Source organism: Callithrix jacchus, chromosome 1 (genome assembly GCF_049354715.1).
Source record: "Callithrix jacchus isolate 240 chromosome 1, calJac240_pri, whole genome shotgun sequence".
In the NCBI taxonomy this organism is placed as follows: Eukaryota; Metazoa; Chordata; class Mammalia; order Primates; family Cebidae; genus Callithrix; species Callithrix jacchus.
The window spans coordinates 113,617,418-113,628,051 of NC_133502.1; the positions used below are offsets into that span (position 1 = coordinate 113,617,418).

A 10,634-nucleotide genomic window follows, 5' to 3' on the forward strand; every position below is an offset into this window, starting at 1 on the left:
TTTGTGTGAAATAGACAAATATATCACTTTCCAGGTGAATTCAGCTTCATGAGCATGGAGTGCATTTGTCTGAATTAGAAAAAGTTCCTTAGAAAGAAATGGGCATCCTTTTCTCCAGAAGCTGCAGCCTGTTACCAGAAATCAAGGCTTGGCAAGTGGAGATGGGTGGGATTTTCATTTCCTCTTGACTCTTGGCCCAGTCCCCGTGTATGATGTCAGGAGATGGGATGGGATAGGTAGGCAGAGCTGATATGAGATGGGCTTATGGGTCATGCCAAGAGAGGCATCCTCTAAGTAATGGGGATCTGTGGAAATGTTTCAAGGGGGTGACTCGCATAACCAGATTTGTGTTTTAAGAAGGTTATTGTATCTGATGAGGATAAAGGAGCTTTGGTTTGGGGTCGGCACTGAAGGCAATGGTGATAAGGGCTTGAAATCAGTAATCTTTTTGGGGATGGGAAGGAATGGACATACTTTGTAGAAATGGGGAAGGTTCAGTGAGTAGGCATTGGTGACTGACTGGTCAGGGGTGGGGAGCAGGGATAAAGGGAAATGTAACTGACATTTTCAACAAAGGCATTCACTTCAAATTTCACTTGATCCCTACATTTCCCAGCCTCTGGCAGTTAGGTGGGTTTTTGAGGCTAAGTCTGCCTTATGGGCTATAGTTAGAAGTGATGTATAAAATATTTATCAACCTTCCACTGATCTATGATGAACACGTAGTTAAATGAAAAATAAACCATTTCAGTGAAGCCACTGTGGTTTGCTATCACAGCATAGCCTAGACTATCCTGAGTGACCAGGAGTCCTTAGGATGATGAGGCACATACAGAATAAAGACTCAAATAATCAAGGCAAGCCAGTGGCCCAAAGATGGGGAGAGACAGCTGCTGGATGCAGGCAGGGGGAGGTGAGTGAGTAGAGAGCTAGGTCTAAGGTTCCTGCAGTAGGGGTAAGGAGAAGGAAGCTCACTGGGATACACTACACTCCAGTAGGAAAACCGAGCTTAACATATGGGTGGCTACAAGACTCTAGAAGGTAACAGAGAACTAAAAAATAGAGCATCAGCCTGATACATTTGCCACGATAAAGACAATTGGAATGAACGTGAATCCCATGCAAATTAGGGTAGATTTGTCATGACTAGGTCAGACATTTAAAATTTCTTCCAGGTCATCTATCCCATATCCCCAAAATGATAAATGCCTCCATAAATAAAACGATAAATGCCCTCGTAGGCCAGTGGTAGAAAGGGATACTAGTGCTCAGATGCAGGAAGGCTTAGAATAGAGTGATTCTTTTTAATGCACCTTTTATTCCTTCTCCCCATCACCAGACCTCCCCTCAACATGAGTACATGCACAACATACACAGGCACATAATCGCACGCACCCACACTCTTCTTCCACTTCCTCCACCTCCTTGTCAGGAACACAGAGCTCCAGCCATAAAAGAGCTCAGAGAGCCATGTCTTGAATTGCTTCAGTCATGCGAGGAATCACTTTGTAAGAAAGCACAGAAAGGCAGCAGATTTCCTCTGAAGGGGCATGTTGGCTAATCGGATGTTAACAGAAGAGTCTCCAGGATTTGTAATCTGTGTGTTTATTTTTTTTAGCGCCTGGATGTATGGCTGCATCGGTGCTAACTTTCCTCACTTGGGATGTCTCTCATCTTCATTCCCACTCCTGTAAATATCTGAGCATCCGGCTCCCCAGTGCTATGGAGGCTATTAAATTAGTCTAGACAGCAGGTGGGTGCTAAAGAAATCAGAAACAACAGCTGATCTCAGCCACAGTGCACTGTGGACTCCTGTGAAGGGGACGTGAGATATTGACTCTATCATGAGAGCCCATTCAGCCCCAGAAACACCAGCTCCAAACCATCACTTACAAGTGGGAGAAAGGAATGCTTGGTTTCATTAGCAATGCCTTCAGCATCATCTCCACATGGAGTTGTTCAGCCTCTGAAGGCTGCCCGGGGCAGCGTGTGTGTGTGTGTGTGTGTGTGTGTGTGTGTGTGTGTGTTAGGGGTGGTTATAAACTCATAATTTTTTCTCCTTTTGACATCACAATAAAGGAGGTTCCATTTTACAAGAATGTAGATAGGAATGAGTGAGGACAGAAGAAAGGAAATAATAAAAAGAGCTAATCTTTGTTGAGTTTTCACCTATAAGCCAGGTACTGAGCATTACCTGCAATGCTTACCTGTAAAGTTTCGCTTAGTTTTCCTAACAGCCCCATGATGCAGGCACTATAATTTGTATGCATTTACAGAGGAGGAGACTGAAGCACAGAGAAGGCCTGATCAGCAGTTAACCTCAACAATCTCAACCCAGAGTGTGTACTCTTCACTACTGTGTTGGCAAGCAGCTAAAATGGGGAGGAGGTAGCAGAAAATAAAGAAGTGCCTTGAGTGAGCCACTGTTAACCTGCAGGAATAAACCATACCCTAGTCACGGGGAACACACCAGGCAGCACCTAGGAAGTTTAGCTGAACTGACTGAAGAGAACTGCTGCCGTCTTTGGGTTTTTGACTCGGAAGGATGTAGATAAGGGCTTGCTGGCTCTGCAGAAATAATTCTGCCCCTAAACACTCTGCTTACTGAAGATTGAGTTCTTGGATTTAGGATGGTGGGGAGAGGAGGTAATTTTCCCAGACTCTTCAGAATGGCTGGCCTGGAAGAAGATGAAGCTGGATCAGCAGCTGTAGAAGCATGGGGAGCAGTTGTAGGGGCCATAGAGAGCCTGGTCCTTTTCGCATTTTATAGTCATTTGCTCTTATGGGCATCCGGTTCCTAGTAGTAAATATGGTAGTAGTAGTAGGCTACTATGTGTATAGTGCTTTCTTAGGTGCTGAGCACTAAGAATGTCCTTTTTATGGTGAGAACTATGTGTGTGTTGTTGAGTATTTCACTCATATTTAGTCCTGACAATAACGCTATGAGGTAGGTATTGTTGGTATTATTTCTACATTATAGATGAGGCAGCTGAGGAAGTTTAAATGACTTGCCAAAGGTCACCCTGTGAGAGAGAGGCAGGCTACTAGGGTAGTCCAGCAAGAAAGTCCAGGTTCTTCACCACTGCAAGGCATGACAGAAGACGAGACATGGGCTTGTCTTCCGAGAGATGTCACAGATGCTGGTGGCTGTGACGTCCAGATTCTTCACCACTGCAAGACATGACAGAAGGCAAGATATGGGCTTGTCTTCTGAGAGATGTCACAGATGCTGGTGGCTGTGAAGTCTTTGTATCTAGCTAAAGAGCTGGGTACAGTGGCTCATGCCTGTAATTCCAGCACTTTGGCAGGCTGAGGTGGGCAGATTCCTTGAGCTCAGGAGTTCCAGACCAGCAATGGGCAACACGATGAAATCTTATCTCTACAAAAAAATTTTGAAAAGACTCAGGCTTGATGGTGTATGCCTCAAGTCCAGCTACTTGGAGGCTGAGGTGGGAGGATTGCTGGAGCCGGGAGATCTAGGCTACAGTGAGCTAGGATTGTGTGGTGGCACTGTAGCCTCCATGGTGACAGAGTGAGACTCCGTCTCAAACAACAAACAAAAAAATAGAAAACAACAATGAAAAAAGAGCTATGTGCACAAGGAGAGGAAACATTGGTTTCGCATTTAAGTCAAGAAGGATATTGCTGGGGTAGGGCGTGGCACCTGAGTGGAGGGCTGTGGCCTGTGCTTGCCATGGTTCCTGGGGATCCTCATGTGTGAGGAATCTCTGCTTTTTGGAAAAGTCTAGTTCCTTTCTTTCAAGATTCGACTCTAGTGGCTGTCAGAGGACGTAACTTCCTTTGGGACAAACAAGCAGCACATACTGCCATTTTGGAGCAATGTCAGGATTCAGTTTAAATGCACCATCCCACTGCTCTCTGAGTCTTTAACCCCCATTCTCTGTCCTGCTGGGGAATTCATTAAGGCATAGAAGCCTGACAGGCTGTGTGGCGAGTCCCCCCTGATCTGTGCCATGGGAGGTATGGGGCTCACCTCCAAGGGAGAGGAAGGTTCAGGGTAGCACTGCAGGGACCCTGGTACACCAGGGAAGTAAAAGGAGCATATGAAGCAAAAGGTCTCCTGTGGGAGGAGGAGTGGGGGGCAGGGTAAGCTCTCCAGAGCTTAGGGCAAGCTCACTGTAGGTGGAAAGATACCACTATATCACATCCATGGAGCAGGAAGGGAGCTAACGCTTCACCGAATATCCTTTTTATGGCAAGAACCATGTATGTGTTGTCTCATCCAATATTCTCAACTCCTGTGTGAGGATAGTATTTTGTTGTTCTTATTATACATAAGGAAACTGGAAGTCAGAAGTTAAGAAGTGTATCCGAGGATGCCCAGGTAAATAAGGGAAGAGCTGGAATTTCAGACCCCTTCAGCTTGCCTTTAAAGCCTGAAACTAACTGTGGATGCTAAGTCAGTGCAGCCCACTGCACTGTACCTGTAAACCAGCACGTCCACTGCTCTGTGCAGGTAAGCCAGGGCACCCCGCTGCTCTGTGCAGGTAAGCCAGGGCACCCCGCTGCTCTGTGCAGGTAAGCCAGGGCACCCCGCTGCTCTGTGCAGGTAAGCCAGGGCACCCCGCTGCTCTGTGCAGGTAAGCCAGGGCACCCCGCTGCTCTGTGCAGGTAAGCCAGGGCACCCCGCTGCTCTGTGCAGGTAAGCCAGGGCACCCCGCTGCTCTGTGCAGGTAAGCCAGTGTACCCCGCTGCTCTGTGCAGGTAAGCCAGTGTACCCCGCTGCTCTGTGCAGGTAAGCCAGTGTACCCCGCTGCTCTGTGCAGGTAAGCCAGGGCACCCCGCTGCTCTGTGCAGGTAAGCCAGTGTACCCCGCTGCTCTGTGCAGGTAAGCCAGTGTACCCTGCTGCTCTGTGCAGGTAAGCCAGTGTACCCCGCTGCTCTGTGCAGGTAAGCCAGGGCACCCCGCTGCTCTGTGCAGGTAAGCCAGGGCACCCCGCTGCTCTGTGCAGGTAAGCCAGTGTACCCCGCTGCTCTGTGCAGGTAAGCCAGGGCACCCCGCTGCTCTGTGCAGGTAAGCCAGGGCACCCCGCTGCTCTGTGCAGGTAAGCCAGTGTACCCCGCTGCTCTGTGCAGGTAAGCCAGTGTACCCCGCTGCTCTGTGCAGGTAAGCCAGGGCACCCCGCTGCTCTGTGCAGGTAAGCCAGTGTACCCCGCTGCTCTGTGCAGGTAAGCCAGTGTACCCCGCTGCTCTGTGCAGGTAAGCCAGTGTATCCGGCTGCTCTTTGCAGGTAAGCTAGGGCATCCCGCTGCTCTGTGCAGGCAACCTGAGAGTCATCAGGCGTGGTGTTCTAACCAGTGAATGACATTTTACAGGACAGGATATAGCAGAAAGAAACAAAAATGCTCACTTTAAAGTTAGCATTATGGAGCAAAGGTGAGAGGACCCTGCAGGGATTTGGCCCAGGATACAGAAACGTGGTAGAGCTGCCTCCATAACAGTTTGAAAGATTTTAAAGTTTCCTTGGTGGCATTTGGGAGCTGGATTTGTCATGAGAATAGATGAAGTATATTTAGGTCAGAGTCTAAAGGGAAAATTTCCTTTCCAGTGCAAAGGGAATTGCATTCTGGAAATCATGTAATCTCCTTACTTGAGTTCATCAAGTGAAAAAATAGATGTTCATTAGTGAAGGAGGGTAGATGCTGAAGGCTGTCTAATCTACCTGGTCTTCCCATCCCTATCTTGTGTGTAAAATACATAGCTGTATCCCAGTCTGACTGGGTCAGATCTGGAGGTGAGCCCTGGTATCTGTATAATAAACTCCAGTACTTTTTATGTTCCCCTGGGATTGACATCCACTGCGAGAAGTTGGAGACTTCCTCTGAAGCTATACCTTCAAGTTGGTGTGGAGTCCTTGAAAGCCATTTCCAGTAAGCTATGTAGCCATTCGGCAAACTAGCTTGCCCCCTTCCCTCCTCTCCCCTCCCCTCCCCTCCCTTCCCCTCCCCTTCCCTCCACTCCTCTCTCCTTCCCTTCCCCTTTCTCTCTCTCTTTCTCTCCTTTTTGTTCTTTCTTTTCTTGACAGGATCCAGTTCTGTCACCCACACTGGAGTGCAGTGGCACAATCATAGCTCACTGTAGTCCCCACTGCCTCAGTCTCCTGAGTAGCTAGGACTATAGGTGTGTGCCACCACACCTGGCTAATTTTTAGGTTTTTTTTTTTTTTAATAGGCAAGGGTCTCATTATGTTACCCAGACTGGTCTTGAACTCTTAGCCTCAAATGATCCTCCTACCTCAACCTTCCAAAGTGCTGAAATTACAGGCATAAGCCACTGCACTTGACCCAGACTAGGTTTTCTTAATCTGGGGTTCATTGCTGCCTTCAACATCACCAGGAACCCTGTAAAATTACAGGTAAAATTCTGTGTGTTTTTGTGAACAGAAAATTCATTATAGTCAGACATTGACACTGTCAAGATACAGAACACTGCCATTACCACAAGGATTGTCATAATCCCCTTAGATACTCATACACACCCCACTCCATCCTTAGCCCTGGGAACCACTAATCTGTTCATTTCTATAATTTCCATCACTTCTAGAATGTTATATACATGGACTATACTGTATGGAACCTTGAAGATTGGCTCTTTTTCACTCAATGAAATTTTCTGGAGAGTCATCCAACCTGTTGCATTTATTAATAGTTTCATATTTTTAATTGCTGAGTAATATTCCATAGTAAGGATGTACCACAGTTTGATTCATCCTTCACCTATTGAAGGATATCTGCATTGTTTCCAGTTTGGAACGATTATGAGTGAAGCTACTATTGATATTTGTGTACATGTTTTTGTATGAACATATGTTTTAATTTCTCTGGGATAAATGCACAAGAGTGCAATTGCCAGGTTGTGTGGTAGTTGCCTGATTAGTTGCATAAAAAACTGCCAGTTTTGTAGAATAGCTGTATCCGTTTACATTTCCCAGCAAGGAATTATTGATCCAGTCTCTCTCTATTCTCACTTCTTTTTATGTCAGACATTCTAGTAAGTGTGTAGTGATATCTCATTGTGCTTTTAATTTAGATTTCCCTAATGGCTAATGATGTCAAATACCTTTTTATGTGCTTATTGCCATCTGTATATCTTTTTCAGTGAAATGTTGGTTCATGTGTTTTGCTTATTTTCTTATTAGATTGGTTTTTTATTGGTTATAATTTTTAATTAACTAATGAGAGCTAAATGTTTTGAACACCTTGCATAGTTTGTGTAGTATGCTTTGCACTTCCACAAACATACCAATATATATGCACATATACAAACATACATACATATAACCAAAAATGTATGCATAAATACACACACACACCTAAAAATGTATATATAAATCAATCAGCTTCTTTTTCTTATAAGGATCTTAAATAAGCTCAGAGAAGTTATCAAAACATACTGAGGTTCTTTTTTTTTTTTTTTTTTTGAGATAGAGTTTCGCTCTGTTTCTTAAGCTGGAGTGCAATGGTGCAATCTCAGCTCACTGCAACCTCTACCTCCTAGGTTTACAGGTGCCCACCATTGTGCCCAGCTAATTTTTACATTTTTAGTAGAGTTGGGGTTTTGACATGTTGGCTGGCCAGGCTGGTTTCGAACTCCTAACCTCAGGTGATCCACCCGCCTCATCCTCCCAAAGTGCTAGGATTACAGGCATGAACCTTTGCCCTTGGCATCTGCTGAGGTTCTTAAACTGTTTTAATCACAGCTCAGGTTGGTGGGTGGGACTGAAACTGATTAACTTGGTTTTTCTGGTGACTATCCCCATCCTGAGGCTGGCTAGGGGTCCTATTCTCAGTTACCTCATTAGCATAAACTTGGGTGTGTTTATGTTTTTTGTTTTTCGTTTTTTCCCTAGCCCTGGCTGTAGTAGTGCAGTGGCATGATCATAGCTCATGCTTCCAGCTCCTGGGCTCAAACAATATCATAAGTGAATATTGCCTTCAATTTCTACCTCAGCTTCCCTTAGTAGCTGGGACTAAGATTGGCTCTTATGAAGAAGGGACTCTGATGAAGAACAGAAGGCACTCCTCTCTCAGGAAAACCCAAGGGTTTTAGGAGCTTTGTGCCGGGAACTAGGGACAAAGACCAAATGAACTTCCTATTGTACCATGAGGTCACATGAAACTGAAGAAACTTATTGAGTGAGTGTGAGTGTTATGTGCAGGCATAAAAATTGTGCTTGCAAAGTGCCCAGTGGGGCCAGCCAGCTGTCCCCACATGTATTATTTCACGAGATTCTCATGAAGGCCCTTCGTTTTGAAGATGAGAAAATGAGGCTTGGAAAGGTAAAATGACTTGCCTTAGGTCACATAACTAGAAGGTAGCCCAGGGAGTATTGAAACCAGTGTTTTCTTTTCTTTTTTTTTTTTTTTTAACCTCTGAACTTTTTATTGGCCTCCTGCTCCCCCAAGGGTCCCCTGCTTCTGCTGGCCTAATGTCTCAGAACTTTGGTGTCGTTGGTCTCAGACACCACTTTGCCATCCACTATCCGGCGGGTGGTCGTCTTTTGGATGGTTTGCATGGAGTTGCTGCTGCTGTTCAAGGCATCACTGAGACTGAAGTCCTCCCCATCTTCCAGCAGGCGACGGTAGGTGGCGATCTCAGCCTCCAGCTTGACCTTGATGTTCAACAGAGCCTCGTACTCCTGGGCCTGGCGCTGTCCCTCTGCCCGGGTCTGTGCCAGCTCTGACTCCAGGTGCAGCAGGATCCCGTTGAGCTGCTCCATCTGCAGGGCATAGCGGGCCTCCACCTCCCTCAGGCTGTTCTCCAAGCTGATCTTTGTATTTCTCATGGAGTCCAGGTCAATCTCCAAGGACTGGACTGTACGTCTCAGCTCTGTGAGTGTCATCCCAGCAGTTTCAACCTCAGTGGACTGTGTGGTGACTATTGTGGTACTCTCCTCAATCAGCTGAGTCCAGTACTTGTCCAGCTCCTCTCGGTTCTTCCGAGCCAGCTCGTCATACTGAGCCCGGATTTCTGCCATGATCTTAGCAAGGTCCTGAGATTTGGGGGTATCTACCTCCACGGTCAATCCAGAGCTGGCAATCTGGGCTTGTAGGCCATTTACTTCCTCTTCATGGTTCTTCTTCATGAAGAGCAGCTCCTCCTTGAGAGCCTCGATCTCTGTCTCCAGCTGCAGCCGAGTGACATTGGTGTCATCGATGACCTTTCGGAGACCATGGATGTCGCTCTCCACAGACTGGCGCATGGCCAGCTCTGTCTCATACTTGACTCTAAAGTCATCAGCAGCAAGACGAGCATTGTCAATCTGCAGAACGATGCGGGCATTGTCCACAGTATTTGAGAAGATCTGAGCCCTCAGGTCCTCGATGGTCTTGAAGTAATGGCCCCAGTCTCTGACTTGGGGTCCCTTCTTCTCCAGGTGCTCCCAGATTTTGATCTCCAGCTTCCGGTTCTCGGTCTCCAGGCTCCTGACTCTGTCCAGGTAGGAGGCCAGGCGGTCGTTCAGGATTTGCATGGTCTCCTTCTCGTTCTGGATGCCTCCCATTCCTGCCAGACCCCTGGCCATCCCCGCGGCCAGGCCCCCGACCCCCATGCCGCTCCGGACGCTGGTGGAGCGCGTCACGGAGACGCGGGAACCAGAGCCCCCGGCGCCTGCATAGACGCTGGCCGCGCTGCTGACCGGCCGGGCGCCATAGCTGGGCACCCGGACGGAGCCCACGGACCGGTAGTTGGTGGAAAAGGAGGAGCGAGTGGTGAAGCTCATGCTGCCCGGGGAAGAGAGCGAGAGGACAGGACTCAGGCTTCGCAGACGAAGGTCGAAACCAGTGTTTTCTGACCTTAAAAACCAGGTGCCTCCAGCTTTTTTGTGTAAATCTGCACAAGAGCTCTTATGGGAAGGGGCATTTGCTGGAAGCAAGACTAGCAAGGAAACCAGTAGGCCTTTTCCTTTCTAAGCCTTAAGCTGCTGGTTTGAATAACAGTGGAATTAAAGGAAAGCTGGGTCAGAGAATCTTCCTGAACTGAAGTAAAAAGGAGTGATTTCCCAGAATCTTTAAGGCAGAGGCAGACTGATTCCTCTGTCCTTTATCTAAACCTTTCTGTAAACTAAAAAGTTAACTCTGGTTCCCCCTAAGGACTCCCAATTGTCTGGCCCTTGGTTCCATATCCCAAGGGGAGAGTGTGTGAGGGCTCAGTGGATGGGCACTGGCCAGTCTCGTCTGTGCTCAGACTGCTTCACGTCCTTGGATGGCCTCTAAAACTTATGCCAGGGGACTACAGGGCTTGATGAGACAGACAGGATAGGGTGGCACCAGTCTGGGGCAGGCAGGATAGGATGGCAACCTGGGAGCAGTAGCCTTGGGTCCCTCTACCTCACCCTTTTTCTCTTCTCTGTTGGAAAGAGCACTTGGTTGAACAAATAAGCAAGACCGAGACGTAACAATGCAGTACTTAATTTAAAAATTATTTAAAAAGCAATTACATAACAGGAAAACCAGGAGCAAAAGTAAAAGTTAACAGTTAATAAAATACCACTTGATGCAAGAATAACTAACTGGAAATGTTGTGGATTCACAGTTTTATTGATTGAGCATTGTGTGCTAGTCGCTATGCTAAGGATTTCATATGAATTATGTCCTTTAGTCCACTCAGCAAT

At 47.0% G+C, this 10,634-nt stretch overlaps 1 pseudogene across 1 annotated transcript; it reads right to left on the reverse strand.

Moving 5' to 3' along the window:
- Nucleotides 1-8,363: 8,363 nt before the first annotated feature.
- On the reverse strand, nucleotides 8,364-9,790 carry LOC100398523 (keratin, type I cytoskeletal 18 pseudogene; annotated as a pseudogene). The gene has a single exon (XR_621585.5). The product of XR_621585.5 is annotated as a keratin, type I cytoskeletal 18 pseudogene (transcript).
- Nucleotides 9,791-10,634: the final 844 nt, after the last annotated feature.